The 14778-nt window shown below is 45.7% G+C and overlaps 1 non-coding gene across 1 annotated transcript; it reads left to right on the forward strand.

Annotated features, from left to right (window-relative positions):
* Positions 1-2050: 2050 nt before the first annotated feature.
* Trnap-cgg lies at positions 2051-2125 on the forward strand. The gene has a single exon. It is a non-coding gene; the product is annotated as a tRNA-Pro (tRNA).
* The last annotated feature ends 12653 nt before the right edge of the window (positions 2126-14778 follow it).

Raw genomic sequence — 14778 nt, forward strand, 5'->3', positions numbered from 1 at the left:
GCGAACCTTGCAGAACTAGCACTCCTGAAAGAAAGGATATTGCGGAGACATGGCTTAGCCACAGCCTGGGGGATGTTTCCAGAATGAGATTTTCACTCTGCAGCGGAGTGTGCGCTGATATGAAACTTCCTGGCAGATTAAAACTGTGTGCCCGACCGAGACTCGAACTCGGGACCTTTGCCTTTCGCGGGCAAGTGCTCTACCAACTGAGCTACCGAAGCACGACTCACGTCCGGTACTCACAGCTTTACTTCTGCCAGTACCTCGTCTCCTACCTTCCAAACTTTACAGAAGCTCTCCTGCGAACCTTGCAGAACTAGCACTCCTGAAAGAAAGGATATTGCGGAGACATGGCTTAGCCACAGCCTGGGGGATGTTTCCAGAATGAGATTTTCACTCTGCAGCGGAGTGTGCGCTGATATGAAACTTCCTGGCAGATTAAAACTGTGTGCCCGACCGAGACTCGAACTCGGGACCTTTGCCTTTCGCGGGCAAGTGCTCTACCAACTGAGCTACCGAAGCACGACTCACGTCCGGTACTCACAGCTTTACTTCTGCCAGTACCTCGTCTCCTACCTTCCAAACTTTACAGAAGCTCTCCTGCGAACCTTGCAGAACTAGCACTCCTGAAAGAAAGGATATTGCGGAGACATGGCTTAGCCACAGCCTGGGGGATGTTTCCAGAATGAGATTTTCACTCTGCAGCGGAGTGTGCGCTGATATGAAACTTCCTGGCAGATTAAAACTGTGTGCCCGACCGAGACTCGAACTCGGGACCTTTGCCTTTCGCGGGCAAGTGCTCTACCAACTGAGCTACCGAAGCACGACTCACGTCCGGTACTCACAGCTTTACTTCTGCCAGTACCTCGTCTCCTACCTTCCAAACTTTACAGAAGCTCTCCTGCGAACCTTGCAGAACTAGCACTCCTGAAAGAAAGGATATTGCGGAGACATGGCTTAGCCACAGCCTGGGGGATGTTTCCAGAATGAGATTTTCACTCTGCAGCGGAGTGTGCGCTGATATGAAACTTCCTGGCAGATTAAAACTGTGTGCCCGACCGAGACTCGAACTCGGGACCTTTGCCTTTCGCGGGCAAGTGCTCTACCAACTGAGCTACCGAAGCACGACTCACGTCCGGTACTCACAGCTTTACTTCTGCCAGTACCTCGTCTCCTACCTTCCAAACTTTACAGAAGCTCTCCTGCGAACCTTGCAGAACTAGCACTCCTGAAAGAAAGGATATTGCGGAGACATGGCTTAGCCACAGCCTGGGGGATGTTTCCAGAATGAGATTTTCACTCTGCAGCGGAGTGTGCGCTGATATGAAACTTCCTGGCAGATTAAAACTGTGTGCCCGACCGAGACTCGAACTCGGGACCTTTGCCTTTCGCGGGCAAGTGCTCTACCAACTTTCAGAAGTAAAGCTGTGAGTACCGGACGTGAGTCGTGCTTCGGTAGCTCAGTTGGTAGAGCACTTGCCCGCGAAAGGCAAAGGTCCCGAGTTCGAGTCTCGGTCGGGCACACAGTTTTAATCTGCCAGGAAGTTTCATATCAGCGCACACTCCGCTGCAGAGTGAAAATCTCATTCTGGAAACATCCCCCAGGCTGTGGCTAAGCCATGTCTCCGCAATATCCTTTCTTTCAGGAGTGCTAGTTCTGCAAGGTTCGCAGGAGAGCTTCTGTAAAGTTTGGAAGGTAGGAGACGAGGTACTGGCAGAAGTAAAGCTGTGAGTACCGGACGTGAGTCGTGCTTCGGTAGCTCAGTTGGTAGAGCACTTGCCCGCGAAAGGCAAAGGTCCCGAGTTCGAGTCTCGGTCGGGCACACAGTTTTAATCTGCCAGGAAGTTTCATATCAGCGCACACTCCGCTGCAGAGTGAAAATCTCATTCTGGAAACATCCCCCAGGCTGTGGCTAAGCCATGTCTCCGCAATATCCTTTCTTTCAGGAGTGCTAGTTCTGCAAGGTTCGCAGGAGAGCTTCTGTAAAGTTTGGAAGGTAGGAGACGAGGTACTGGCAGAAGTAAAGCTGTGAGTACCGGACGTGAGTCGTGCTTCGGTAGCTCAGTTGGTAGAGCACTTGCCCGCGGAAGGCAAAGGTCCCGAGTTCGAGTCTCGGTCGGGCACACAGTTTTAATCTGCCAGGAAGTTTCATATCAGCGCACACTCCGCTGCAGAGTGAAAATCTCATTCTGGAAACATCCCCCAGGCTGTGGCTAAGCCATGTCTCCGCAATATCCTTTCTTTCAGGAGTGCTAGTTCTGCAAGGTTCGCAGGAGAGCTTCTGTAAAGTTTGGAAGGTAGGAGACGAGGTACTGGCAGAAGTAAAGCTGTGAGTACCGGACGTGAGTCGTGCTTCGGTAGCTCAGTTGGTAGAGCACTTGCCCGCGAAAGGCAAAGGTCCCGAGTTCGAGTCTCGGTCGGGCACACAGTTTTAATCTGCCAGGAAGTTTCATATCAGCGCACACTCCGCTGCAGAGTGAAAATCTCATTCTGGAAACATCCCCCAGGCTGTGGCCAAGCCATGTCTCCGCAATATCCTTTCTTTCAGGAGTGCTAGTTCTGCAAGGTTCGCAGGAGAGCTTCTGTAAAGTTTGGAAGGTAGGAGACGAGGTACTGGCAGAAGTAAAGCTGTGAGTACCGGACGTGAGTCGTGCTTCGGTAGCTCAGTTGGTAGAGCACTTGCCCGCGAAAGGCAAAGGTCCCGAGTTCGAGTCTCGGTCGGGCACACAGTTTTAATCTGCCAGGAAGTTTCATATCAGCGCACACTCCGCTGCAGAGTGAAAATCTCATTCTGGAAACATCCCCCAGGCTGTGGCTAAGCCATGTCTCCGCAATATCCTTTCTTTCAGGAGTGCTAGTTCTGCAAGGTTCGCAGGAGAGCTTCTGTAAAGTTTGGAAGGTAGGAGACGAGGTACTGGCAGAAGTAAAGCTGTGAGTACCGGACGTGAGTCGTGCTTCGGTAGCTCAGTTGGTAGAGCACTTGCCCGCGAAAGGCAAAGGTCCCGAGTTCGAGTCTCGGTCGGGCACACAGTTTTAATCTGCCAGGAAGTTTCATATCAGCGCACACTCCGCTGCAGAGTGAAAATCTCATTCTGGAAACATCCCCCAGGCTGTGGCTAAGCCATGTCTCCGCAATATCCTTTCTTTCAGGAGTGCTAGTTCTGCAAGGTTCGCAGGAGAGCTTCTGTAAAGTTTGGAAGGTAGGAGACGAGGTACTGGCAGAAGTAAAGCTGTGAGTACCGGACGTGAGTCGTGCTTCGGTAGCTCAGTTGGTAGAGCACTTGCCCGCGAAAGGCAAAGGTCCCGAGTTCGAGTCTCGGTCGGGCACACAGTTTTAATCTGCCAGGAAGTTTCATATCAGCGCACACTCCGCTGCAGAGTGAAAATCTCATTCTGGAAACATCCCCCAGGCTGTGGCTAAGCCATGTCTCCGCAATATCCTTTCTTTCAGGAGTGCTAGTTCTGCAAGGTTCGCAGGAGAGCTTCTGTAAAGTTTGGAAGGTAGGAGACGAGGTACTGGCAGAAGTAAAGCTGTGAGTACCGGACGTGAGTCGTGCTTCGGTAGCTCAGTTGGTAGAGCACTTGCCCGCGAAAGGCAAAGGTCCCGAGTTCGAGTCTCGGTCGGGCACACAGTTTTAATCTGCCAGGAAGTTTCATATCAGCGCACACTCCGCTGCAGAGTGAAAATCTCATTCTGGAAACATCCCCCAGGCTGTGGCTAAGCCATGTCTCCGCAATATCCTTTCTTTCAGGAGTGCTAGTTCTGCAAGGTTCGCAGGAGAGCTTCTGTAAAGTTTGGAAGGTAGGAGACGAGGCACTGGCAGAAGTAAAGCTGTGAGTACCGGACGTGAGTCGTGCTTCGGTAGCTCAGTTGGTAGAGCACTTGCCCGCGAAAGGCAAAGGTCCCGAGTTCGAGTCTCGGTCGGGCACACAGTTTTAATCTGCCAGGAAGTTTCATATCAGCGCACACTCCGCTGCAGAGTGAAAATCTCATTCTGGAAACATCCCCCAGGCTGTGGCTAAGCCATGTCTCCGCAATATCCTTTCTTTCAGGAGTGCTAGTTCTGCAAGGTTCGCAGGAGAGCTTCTGTAAAGTTTGGAAGGTAGGAGACGAGGCACTGGCAGAAGTAAAGCTGTGAGTACCGGACGTGAGTCGTGCTTCGGTAGCTCAGTTGGTAGAGCACTTGCCCGCGAAAGGCAAAGGTCCCGAGTTCGAGTCTCGGTCGGGCACACAGTTTTAATCTGCCAGGAAGTTTCATATCAGCGCACACTCCGCTGCAGAGTGAAAATCTCATTCTGGAAACATCCCCCAGGCTGTGGCTAAGCCATGTCTCCGCAATATCCTTTCTTTCAGGAGTGCTAGTTCTGCAAGGTTCGCAGGAGAGCTTCTGTAAAGTTTGGAAGGTAGGAGACGAGGTACTGGCAGAAGTAAAGCTGTGAGTACCGGATGTGAGTCGTGCTTCGGTAGCTCAGTTGGTAGAGCACTTGCCCGCGAAAGGCAAAGGTCCCGAGTTCGAGTCTCGGTCGGGCACACAGTTTTAATCTGCCAGGAAGTTTCATATCAGCGCACACTCCGCTGCAGAGTGAAAATCTCATTCTGGAAACATCCCCCAGGCTGTGGCTAAGCCATGTCTCCGCAATATCCTTTCTTTCAGGAGTGCTAGTTCTGCAAGGTTCGCAGGAGAGCTTCTGTAAAGTTTGGAAGGTAGGAGACGAGGTACTGGCAGAAGTAAAGCTGTGAGTACCGGACGTGAGTCGTGCTTCGGTAGCTCAGTTGGTAGAGCACTTGCCCGCGAAAGGCAAAGGTCCCGAGTTCGAGTCTCGGTCGGGCACACAGTTTTAATCTGCCAGGAAGTTTCATATCAGCGCACACTCCGCTGCAGAGTGAAAATCTCATTCTGGAAACATCCCCCAGGCTGTGGCTAAGCCATGTCTCCGCAATATCCTTTCTTTCAGGAGTGCTAGTTCTGCAAGGTTCGCAGGAGAGCTTCTGTAAAGTTTGGAAGGTAGGAGACGAGGTACTGGCAGAAGTAAAGCTGTGAGTACCAGACGTGAGTCGTGCTTCGGTAGCTCAGTTGGTAGAGCACTTGCCCGCGAAAGGCAAAGGTCCCGAGTTCGAGTCTCGGTCGGGCACACAGTTTTAATCTGCCAGGAAGTTTCATATCAGCGCACACTCCGCTGCAGAGTGAAAATCTCATTCTGGAAACATCCCCCAGGCTGTGGCTAAGCCATGTCTCCGCAATATCCTTTCTTTCAGGAGTGCTAGTTCTGCAAGGTTCGCAGGAGAGCTTCTGTAAAGTTTGGAAGGTAGGAGACGAGGTACTGGCAGAAGTAAAGCTGTGAGTACCGGACGTGAGTCGTGCTTCGGTAGCTCAGTTGGTAGAGCACTTGCCCGCGAAAGGCAAAGGTCCCGAGTTCGAGTCTCGGTCGGGCACACAGTTTTAATCTGCCAGGAAGTTTCATATCAGCGCACACTCCGCTGCAGAGTGAAAATCTCATTCTGGAAACATCCCCCAGGCTGTGGCTAAGCCATGTCTCCGCAATATCCTTTCTTTCAGGAGTGCTAGTTCTGCAAGGTTCGCAGGAGAGCTTCTGTAAAGTTTGGAAGGTAGGAGACGAGGTACTGGCAGAAGTAAAGCTGTGAGTACCGGACGTGAGTCGTGCTTCGGTAGCTCAGTTGGTAGAGCACTTGCCCGCGAAAGGCAAAGGTCCCGAGTTCGAGTCTCGGTCGGGCACACAGTATTAATCTGCCAGGAAGTTTGATTTCTTTCTGTTTATGGCGAAGCGTCTGCAGCAGTGTCCACGCTCAGCCAACATAAACAAATCGCGGCGGCATTGGGCACTGCTTATCGCTGCGCTTGTCGCGAGCCTCGACAACAAGAGCGCACTGTCTCTGCTAACGATACTATGGAGTTAATACATCTTTTTTAACGTAATATGCAGGACGTGGGTTGGGTGAAAATTCAGTTTGTAACTTCCCATTGCATTAAAATACTTTACAGTCACATTTGGTGCAATATTTAGTGTTAGTTGTGTCTCTAATGTTAATAGCATTGATTCAGATTGTGCATGAACACGAAAACACACACACACACACACACACACACACACACACACACACACACACACACAGTCATTTATTCCAGTGAGGGTGACAACTACTGTGTGTTGAACAACACATGCACCAGTCAGTTCCTCAGTTGGCGTCCAGTGGATGAGTTTTTTCAATTACCTTGCATTGCAAGAATTGTAAGGAGGAGCCTGAAAGTAAATGGACTTGTATGCTAAAGAGCTGCGACAAAGCATAGCTTGACCGATTATGAGATAATTGTCCACATTGCTTTTGTGGACGAGTATCCTTTTAGTAGCCGCGCGGGATTAGCCGAGCGGTCAGGGGCGCTGCAGTCATGTGCTGCGTGGCTGATCCCGGCGGGGGTTCGAGTCCTCCCTCGGGCATGAGTGTTTGTGTTTGTCCTTAGGATAATTTAGATTAAGTAGTGTGTAAGCTTAGGTGCTGATGACCTTAGCAGTTAAGTCACATAAGATTTCACACACATTTAAACATTTTTTTATACTTTTAGTAACCAACCCACCCACGATCATTACGTAAGATTTCTCGAAGGCGTAGGGGAATTGATTTCATTAAGTCGTCGACAGTGTAGCGTGATGGTTTAATTCGCAACATATGTTTTCTATATTTGTCCAAAGGTCGCTTGCTTTTGTAGATCCACGTGGCAATGGCCTTGTTACCTCTGCCCACATATTCTCTATCTGGTTGATGTTTGGTGATCGTGGAACAAACGGCAACAGCTTTATCCTCTCTTGGCCCTGAAACCAATCTCGCATTGCCCTGCTATGATGGATGGGGCTCTGCTCCTGTAAATAAACTGTTATCTCGTTAGTTCATATATTTATATTTAAATAACGTATTTGTAATAAGCACATTGGATTATTATTTTCCACAGTGATTAAGAATTCAGGCCCCGTCATAGATAAGTGATCTATATTCAACAGTCCGATTAAGAATGTGGTTTACCCAGTCTATCATATGATGAGAGTCGTAGTCGGATATCCACATTAAGACTGCCTGGCTGAATCCGATTAGAACGATCTGGTATCGAAATGAAATTACAGAAATCGGATAATTTGAACGTCTGTATTGCAACAATGCTGCGCACATAAATTCCTATGATGGAGTAACAGGTAGCAACTGTCTAAGAAAAAGTGAGAAATATGTCTACTAACAGCAATGTAACGTAATTATAACCCACATGTATGTGATGGAAATACTGAATCGAACAATACACATCTCTCTCAGTGGTGGGAAGATACACCATATGGGATTTGCTGATGACATAATGACAATAATAATAATCGCGTGTGGCGGATAGGGAAACCCTCCCCCTTATGGATGGTACCGAGGAAATCAAATACTAGGGGTGAACCAAATACTAACACAATCCTGAACAGCTACTCAATCCGTTGAACCCAAAATCCAGACACGTCTGAGTGAAAATCACCGCTACTCTGGTCACCGTCTGTTAGCTCAATGAGCTTGGCGGAAAATATTTGCTTTCAAAGGCTTCAACACCCTCTGGTCCTGTCCGGTCCTGGTATCACCCAAGTCAAACCAATGAAACACAAGCAAACATGACCTATGCAATCAAAGTCAACTTTACCCCAGGTGGTGCACAACCCGGCTGTCGACAGGCGGCAGTTGGATTTTCGGATTCTGGGGAGTCCAGGTTAGCACAGCAGAGAATATCGAAGATCGCTGGTAAATTTCCCTACAAGAAAAAACATGCATTTAGAAGTAAACATCGATGCATTGATCCAAACACGAAAACTAAATAATAATAATCATCATCATCATTTAAGACTGATTATGCCTTTCAGCGTTCAGTCTGGAGCATAGCCCCCTTATAAAAATCCTCCATGATCCCCTATTCAGTGCTAACATTGGTGCCTCTTCTGATGTTAAACCTGTTACTTCAAAATCATTCTTAACCGAATCCAGGTACCTTCTCCTTGGTCTGCCCCGACTCCTCCTACCCTCTACTGCTGAACCCATGAGTCTCTTGGGTAACCTTGCTTCTCCCATGCGTGTAACATGACCCCAACATCTAAGCCTGTTCGCCCTGACTGCTACATCTATAGAGTTCATTCCCAGTTTTTCTTGGATTTCCTCATTGTGGACACCCTCCTGCCATTGTTTCCATCTGCTAGTACCTGCAATCATCCTAGCTACTTTCATATTCATAACCTCAACCTTGTTGATAAGGTAACCTGAATCCACCCAGCTTTCGCTCCCATACAACAAAGTTGGTCAAAAGATTGAACGGTGTACAGATAGCTTAGTCTTGGTACTGAATTCCTTCTTGCAGAAGAGAGTAGATCGTAGCTGAGCGCTCACTGCATTAGCTTTGCTACTCCTCGCTTAGCCGGCAGCGGTGGCCTAGCGGTTCTAGGCGCGCAGTCCGGAACCGCGCGACTGCTACGGTCGCAGGTTCGAATCCTGCCTCGGGCATGGATGTGTGTGATGCCCTTAGGTTAGTTAGGTTTAAGTAGTTCTAAATTCTAGGGGACTGATGACCACAGATGTTAAGTCCCATTGTAGTCAGAGCCATTTTGAACACCTCGCTTCCAGTTCTTTCACTATGTTGCCATCCTGTGAGAACAAATCTGTAAGAGATAAACTAAATAATCTCACAAAAGAAATCGACCGACAAAAAATTCTCATCCTTGCTCTTCAAGAACCACGACTAACTGACAATGAAACCTTGCATTAGGGAAACCATTGCCTCTTCAAGAACAAAATACAACAAAAGGTAACGAAAGGCGTACGAAACTTCGGCATTGCATTTCTCGAAAAAAGATCTAGAACCGCTCGGCCACCGCGGCCGCCCCATCAACAAGCGACTTATGACTATGCTCATTGAGTGCCCCAGTAAAAAATAAACACTCGTCAATGCACGTGTCCCCACCAACATCGAAAATAAGAAAAACAACGAAAATGTCGAAAAATTCTGGAACACACTCGGAAATACTATGAACAAAATTCACCAAGATGACGTGAAAATACTAATGGGAGACTTCAACTCTCTATTTGAGACAGAAAAAGCCTGTAGAAAAATCATTGGTACAAATTCAACACACCGAAATGCTTAGACCAACGGCACACGTCTGACTGACATTTGCCAACAATTCAACCACAAAAGGATGTCTTCCCACTTAAGAAAAAACCAGTTCCCAGGCAACATGCTTAGCTACCAGGTGCAAGCTGCTTTCTTTCGCCTTTCGAGACTCGCTGAAAGCCAGATTTGTAATTCATTGTAGCACACCTACAAGCAGGCAGATAAATACTCAATAAGGGAAACGTAAGACAACGCTCGAGCAAAATTCGTCTTCCTACTTTCAGTAACCCTTAGTGTCAGAGCGAAAACCTTACGGTACTGCCAAATTCATAATGCCACTTTTGTTTTCTGCCGACATATTTTTTGTTGTTGTGAATACATAATTTTATCTATGAAATGTCACATTTTCATAATACTTACGAATGGTTCAGGAAATGAAATAAATACAGATCTTTTCGAAGTCAAAAGTCGCTAATATACTACTAATTCGTGTTAAAATAGGCTCAATCGTCTCACAGACACTTAATGCTTTATTAAGATAGACTGCCGTCGTGATGTTTCTGTAGTAAGCTGAATTTAGTTGGTATTAGTACAGTGAATATTTTAATTGCATTTTCCGTTAGTTTACTAAACGCAACAGTAATTATCAAAGAGAAATTAATCAGCAGCAGAATTTTCTTTCACGATATCTAAAACGATCTGACAATGCTAAAGTTGTTTACAAATTCTACGCCTGTAGAAACGTACTGGTTCTAACGATGTCGTTAAACCACAGTAGTTTTAAGAGTATTTTTGTCTAGAAATGAACTGCCTTGACGGTTGATCGATCAAGAGCGGGAAAGGTAAAATTTTACAAATATATGGCGAGAGGGACAAGTGCTTAAGAGAGGACTTCCCTATCAATACAAGTGCCTGAGAGACGACTTTCTTATCAATCTCCTGGTTAGGTTTGTTTCTCAAATCAACATAGTGCGTTACCATGCAGTAGCACAGGTGATGTAGTTTTGTTGCTCGATTTTCTTACACTGCGACCGGAAGGTGTCTCAGTTGTTGGCAACAAATTCCAGCTGTGTTGCACACACCCTGGGAGCAGAATCCTTAGCCCAAAGCACACTTTTGGATTTATTAGATGTAAAATATTATGTTCACACTACTCTTTCCGGGAGTTTACGTCTTTTGATGGGGCTCAGCCTTTCATTTCTTCTTAGGAAGTTAACGATAAAGGCATCATAACACGTCACCAGTAACAGTACTGCATAGGAATGCTCGATGAGTGACCTGATGACGTTGAATAATAGTCACTCCGTTGATTTTTGTTGTTTAGAATTAGAGCATGCAGTACTCCTACACCAGACTTCTGAACTTCGCCTGTTGAATGCAAATGTCGCATGATGGTAAAATGGTAATCTATCACATATATCAGTAGGCGAGACTTCCTTAATGTGGAAAACCTTTCATGCCAGAACGATTTTTGTTGAAACACGAATATCTTTTTCTGGCGGATTTTTCCCAAAAACACTCGCTCCAAACACAGTTCAAATCTTTCTAGCTGCCTCCCCTGCATTCACCTCTCTGTTATACCAAAAGTAAACGTTGTGTTGCAAATGTTACACATTTTTCCACTTGAGACTCGATTTTACAATGCTTAACTGTAGTTCATGATTTTCAAGTATGCAAAATCCAATGCTTAACTGCAAGATGATAACAAGAACTTCAAATTCGAAAATGACAGTTGATACATACACTGACAGCGCGGCGCCGCGATCGCATGGGCGGCGCTGGATTTCAGGCGGCGGGTGGCGTCTGGCCGGTGGCCGGTAGCCGCTGCAGCGCGAGGAAACGCTCGAGCGTAAGCTGTTATGATCGCGACACAGCCACGACCTCTCTTGCGGAGTTGTTTCTGGAATATTTGTTATTGCTGGCTCGCTAAGTGAACGACCCGGACTTAGTCTCTGTGGCGGCCGGCCGGCGCTCATTTTTTATGTCTAAGACTATACACTTCAGATATTTCGTTTCCGATTAAATGGTGGCAGATGACGCTGTGGCGTCTTCGAAGCGCGAGCTTCGTCAGTGCAAGATAGCTCACAACCGCTGAGCGAACGTTTTCTTCCTGCTGCTAGTCTAATGGACAATGGCAATACTGTAGAATACTTTTGACATCTATGTGACCATCGATTTATGTTCGTGAATGGTTCATGATTACGTTAGTAAATTCACTCGTTATTTTTATGTCGTTTAAATTACATTTGCTACATGGTTCGCATTGAAGACGTAGGAAATGTATGCTATTTGGTCCAGGAAGCTCGTTCCAACAGAAATTGATGCTCACATTGACATTTCTGTTGCGAATTGGTCGTCTTATCCATCACATGGATAACGAGGGTGCTCCGTTTGCTACAGTTGTTTCATAGCTAACAAGGGAACCTCCCCATCGCACCCTCCTCAGATTTAATTATAAGTTGGCACAGTGGATAGGCACTGAAAAACTGAACACAGATCAATGGAGAAAACAGGAAGAAGTTGTGTTAAACTATGAAAACAATAAGCAAAGTATACAAACTGAGTAGTCCATGCGACAGATAATCAACGTCAAAGAAAGTATGAGTTCGGGAGCGCCGTGGTTGCGTGGTTAACGTGAGCAGCTGAGGAACGAGAGGTCGTTGGTTCAAGTCTTCCATCGAGTTGGTCGTTTAATTTTTTATTTTCAGACAATCATCACCACAGCTACTGTTTATCAACAAATGTACGAAATAATCATACAAATGTTCGACAATCGTTCGACCCCTTAAGGAACTTACCGATGCCTTACAGTTCGGAAAACATTCATTGAAGTTGTTATTGAAGTCGCGAGCTATATTTGCTGGATTCGTATTGCCCACTGAATGCTTCTCACGTATTTAATGCACTCTCGTCCAAAGCAGCGAACAGTCAACTGCCAGCCATGGAGCCTCGTTACCAGGAATACTCTCTCTTCCAGGCGCTGTAGTCGAGTGACGTCATGTGTTTCGATGTTTGTTTAGGTGTAGCGTCATCATACTACGGCGCAGTTACCTCACATCGGACGCACGGAAGGACAGATAATTATTGTCTGAAAATAAAATATTAAACTTTTCACTCGAGGGAAGACTTGAACCAACGACCTCTCGTTCCGCAGCTGTTCACGCTAACCACGGGGTCACGTCGCTCCTGAGCTCATCTTCTCCTTGATGTTGCCTATCTTGCGCATGGACTACTCAGTTTGTATATTTTGCTTATTTTTTTCATAGTTCCACACAACTTCTTCCGGTTTTCTCGATTGATCTGTGTTCAGTTTTTCAAGGCCTATCCATTGTGCCTACTTGTAACTAAATCTGAGGGGGGGTGCGATGGGGATGTTCCCTTGTTAGTGGTATTGTATGTTGGTGGCGTTGTCAGTTTACATACTGTGCATGTAACACCCAATAAATGCGTTGGATGCCTCGTGTGATCAGTTTACTTCAAAAACATTTGATGACATCGTAATTTACATAACTGGCTCTCCGACTTCCAATTTGACAATTTGTGGAAAAATTGTTTCCCTTGATAGTCCTAGTTTCTAACATTGTCTGACAGAAAACGTAGGCATGAAGGAATCAGTATAAGCAATTATTCGCTATTATAGTCAACTTTTGAATCCACAGGACACTTGAGTTCTCTATATTGATTCTGAGAGTTTTGTATTTCTCTTGTTATTTACTGTCTCAATGTCATCAGTGAGAATAAAATAAAAGGCAGTTGGATTAGGTTCCTGATCTATAAACTATGATTTAATATTCTGCGCTGCTAAATAAATTTTGAACGTTATATTCTTTACGTAAAAATGAGTATCGGTTTCAGTCCTAGGATTGACGATAAACCTCAGAAATACAATTACAGATTGTGGCATATCGATTATGGCTCCTCACCATCAACAATAGTTGTTACCCATAGTTTCGTATTTGCTATTTTACCGTCGTTACCCTTTAGAGGCCAACCTGATCTTTGCACAATGCCAGTTTTGACTTGCTTCTTAATATGTCCTATAACTACAGATTTGTTGAAAATATTAACTGTTAAATACGCTATTTCACAAATTAAAAACTTCCAGTTATTCTTCATATCTTGAAACTTACTACCGTTGACTTTCACTGAAGAAAAGATACATAACAATAAAATGAAAGCAAAGATTAGAATGTCAAAGCATAATGTGAGTGGTTAAAATGAAATGAACTAAAAATCATCTTCTTGTCTAAAACACGTTCCTCTTCCAGAGAACTTCGGCACCTCTCAAAATTTTTTACACCTCTGATGTTTAGCCACATGTGGACAAATAGTGGGTCTCATGATGCAGCACTGTTTAGTCGTCACAAAATAAAGCCTCAAAAATCAGTAAATAAACCTATTGTTCTACTGTTGCTCCGAATCGCATATACCAACCGCCCTCTGCTGCGACAACGACTCAAGGTCTATTGGGTATTTGATTTTCTTCTGCTTTTTCGGGCCTCCTTACCTCTCCTTCTAGCCCAAACTTTTTTCTGCAATTACGCCTTCATCGGCGAGCTTCTCCTCAATATTTTTTCATTTGTGCTGAATTGTTTTGTACCCTTCTTGCATATGCACGTATGTCATGTATTTTTTAGAGACTACATGAGTATATAAGTTGAGTATATCTTCTCTTATCAAATTAAATATTACATATCTTGCTGAGAATTAATTTGTTTGTCCACATTCCACTTACTGCGTTTCCTTGAAATTATATAAAATATACGTCTGTAAAAAAAAAAAAGAAAATAAAAAAAAATTGAAACAGCTGTTGCAGCTGATTGGTGAAGGGCTGAAAAAAAAAACATCTCTACTGATGCTGCTTAGTATCGCGTATAGCCTCCTTCAGCTTCCACAACAGCTCGAAGTCTGTTGGTTATTGAGCCCACATCTCGAGCCACATAAATACCAGATTCAAGTAAATCACTCCAAGCGTCATGAATCACATCAGAAAGCTGTCGGCGAGTCGACGGTGACTGCCTCTTTTCTCGTATTACTCTGACCATTTCTGCCCAAATATTCTCAATGGGATTCATGTCAGCTCCTTTAGGTGGCCATTCCATTTCAGTAATTTTACTATGGTCGTCGAACCACCTCTTAACCACAAGTGCCATATGAATAGGCGAGCGATCTTGTTGGAACATGATCTGATTATCGCGAAATATTGCTGTCACCGAAGGCGACATCACGTTCTCCAGAATTGATACGTAATAGCGCGCATCGAATCGTCCTTCCACTTCCCACAGGAGCCCACACCCTTCGGCCGATATCCATGCCCATACCGTTACCGACTCCCTGCCACTCCTTCGGCAACTGTAAATATATTTTCGATTATACCTAGCACCTTCAGGTTTGTCGACATTTTCAGCAGCAAAAGCAAGGCGAGCTTCTCTTTGGGAAACTGTCAATGTCTCTTTCACAGCAGCGCTTCTTGCTCTCAGTCCACCTTCCCTTAGACGACGAGTGACGGTCTTACTGCTAGCATTGAGACCCAAAGTTTGCTGAATTTGTCGTGCGTTGACAAATGGGTGATTCTCACTGAAACGGCGTATCTGCTGATCCTGAGCTGCTGTTGTTTTGCGGCGACGGCCATGAGGCCTCCCA

The sequence above is a fragment of the Schistocerca piceifrons genome, chromosome X, assembly GCF_021461385.2.
Source record: "Schistocerca piceifrons isolate TAMUIC-IGC-003096 chromosome X, iqSchPice1.1, whole genome shotgun sequence".
NCBI lineage: Eukaryota > Metazoa > Arthropoda > Insecta > Orthoptera > Acrididae > Schistocerca > Schistocerca piceifrons.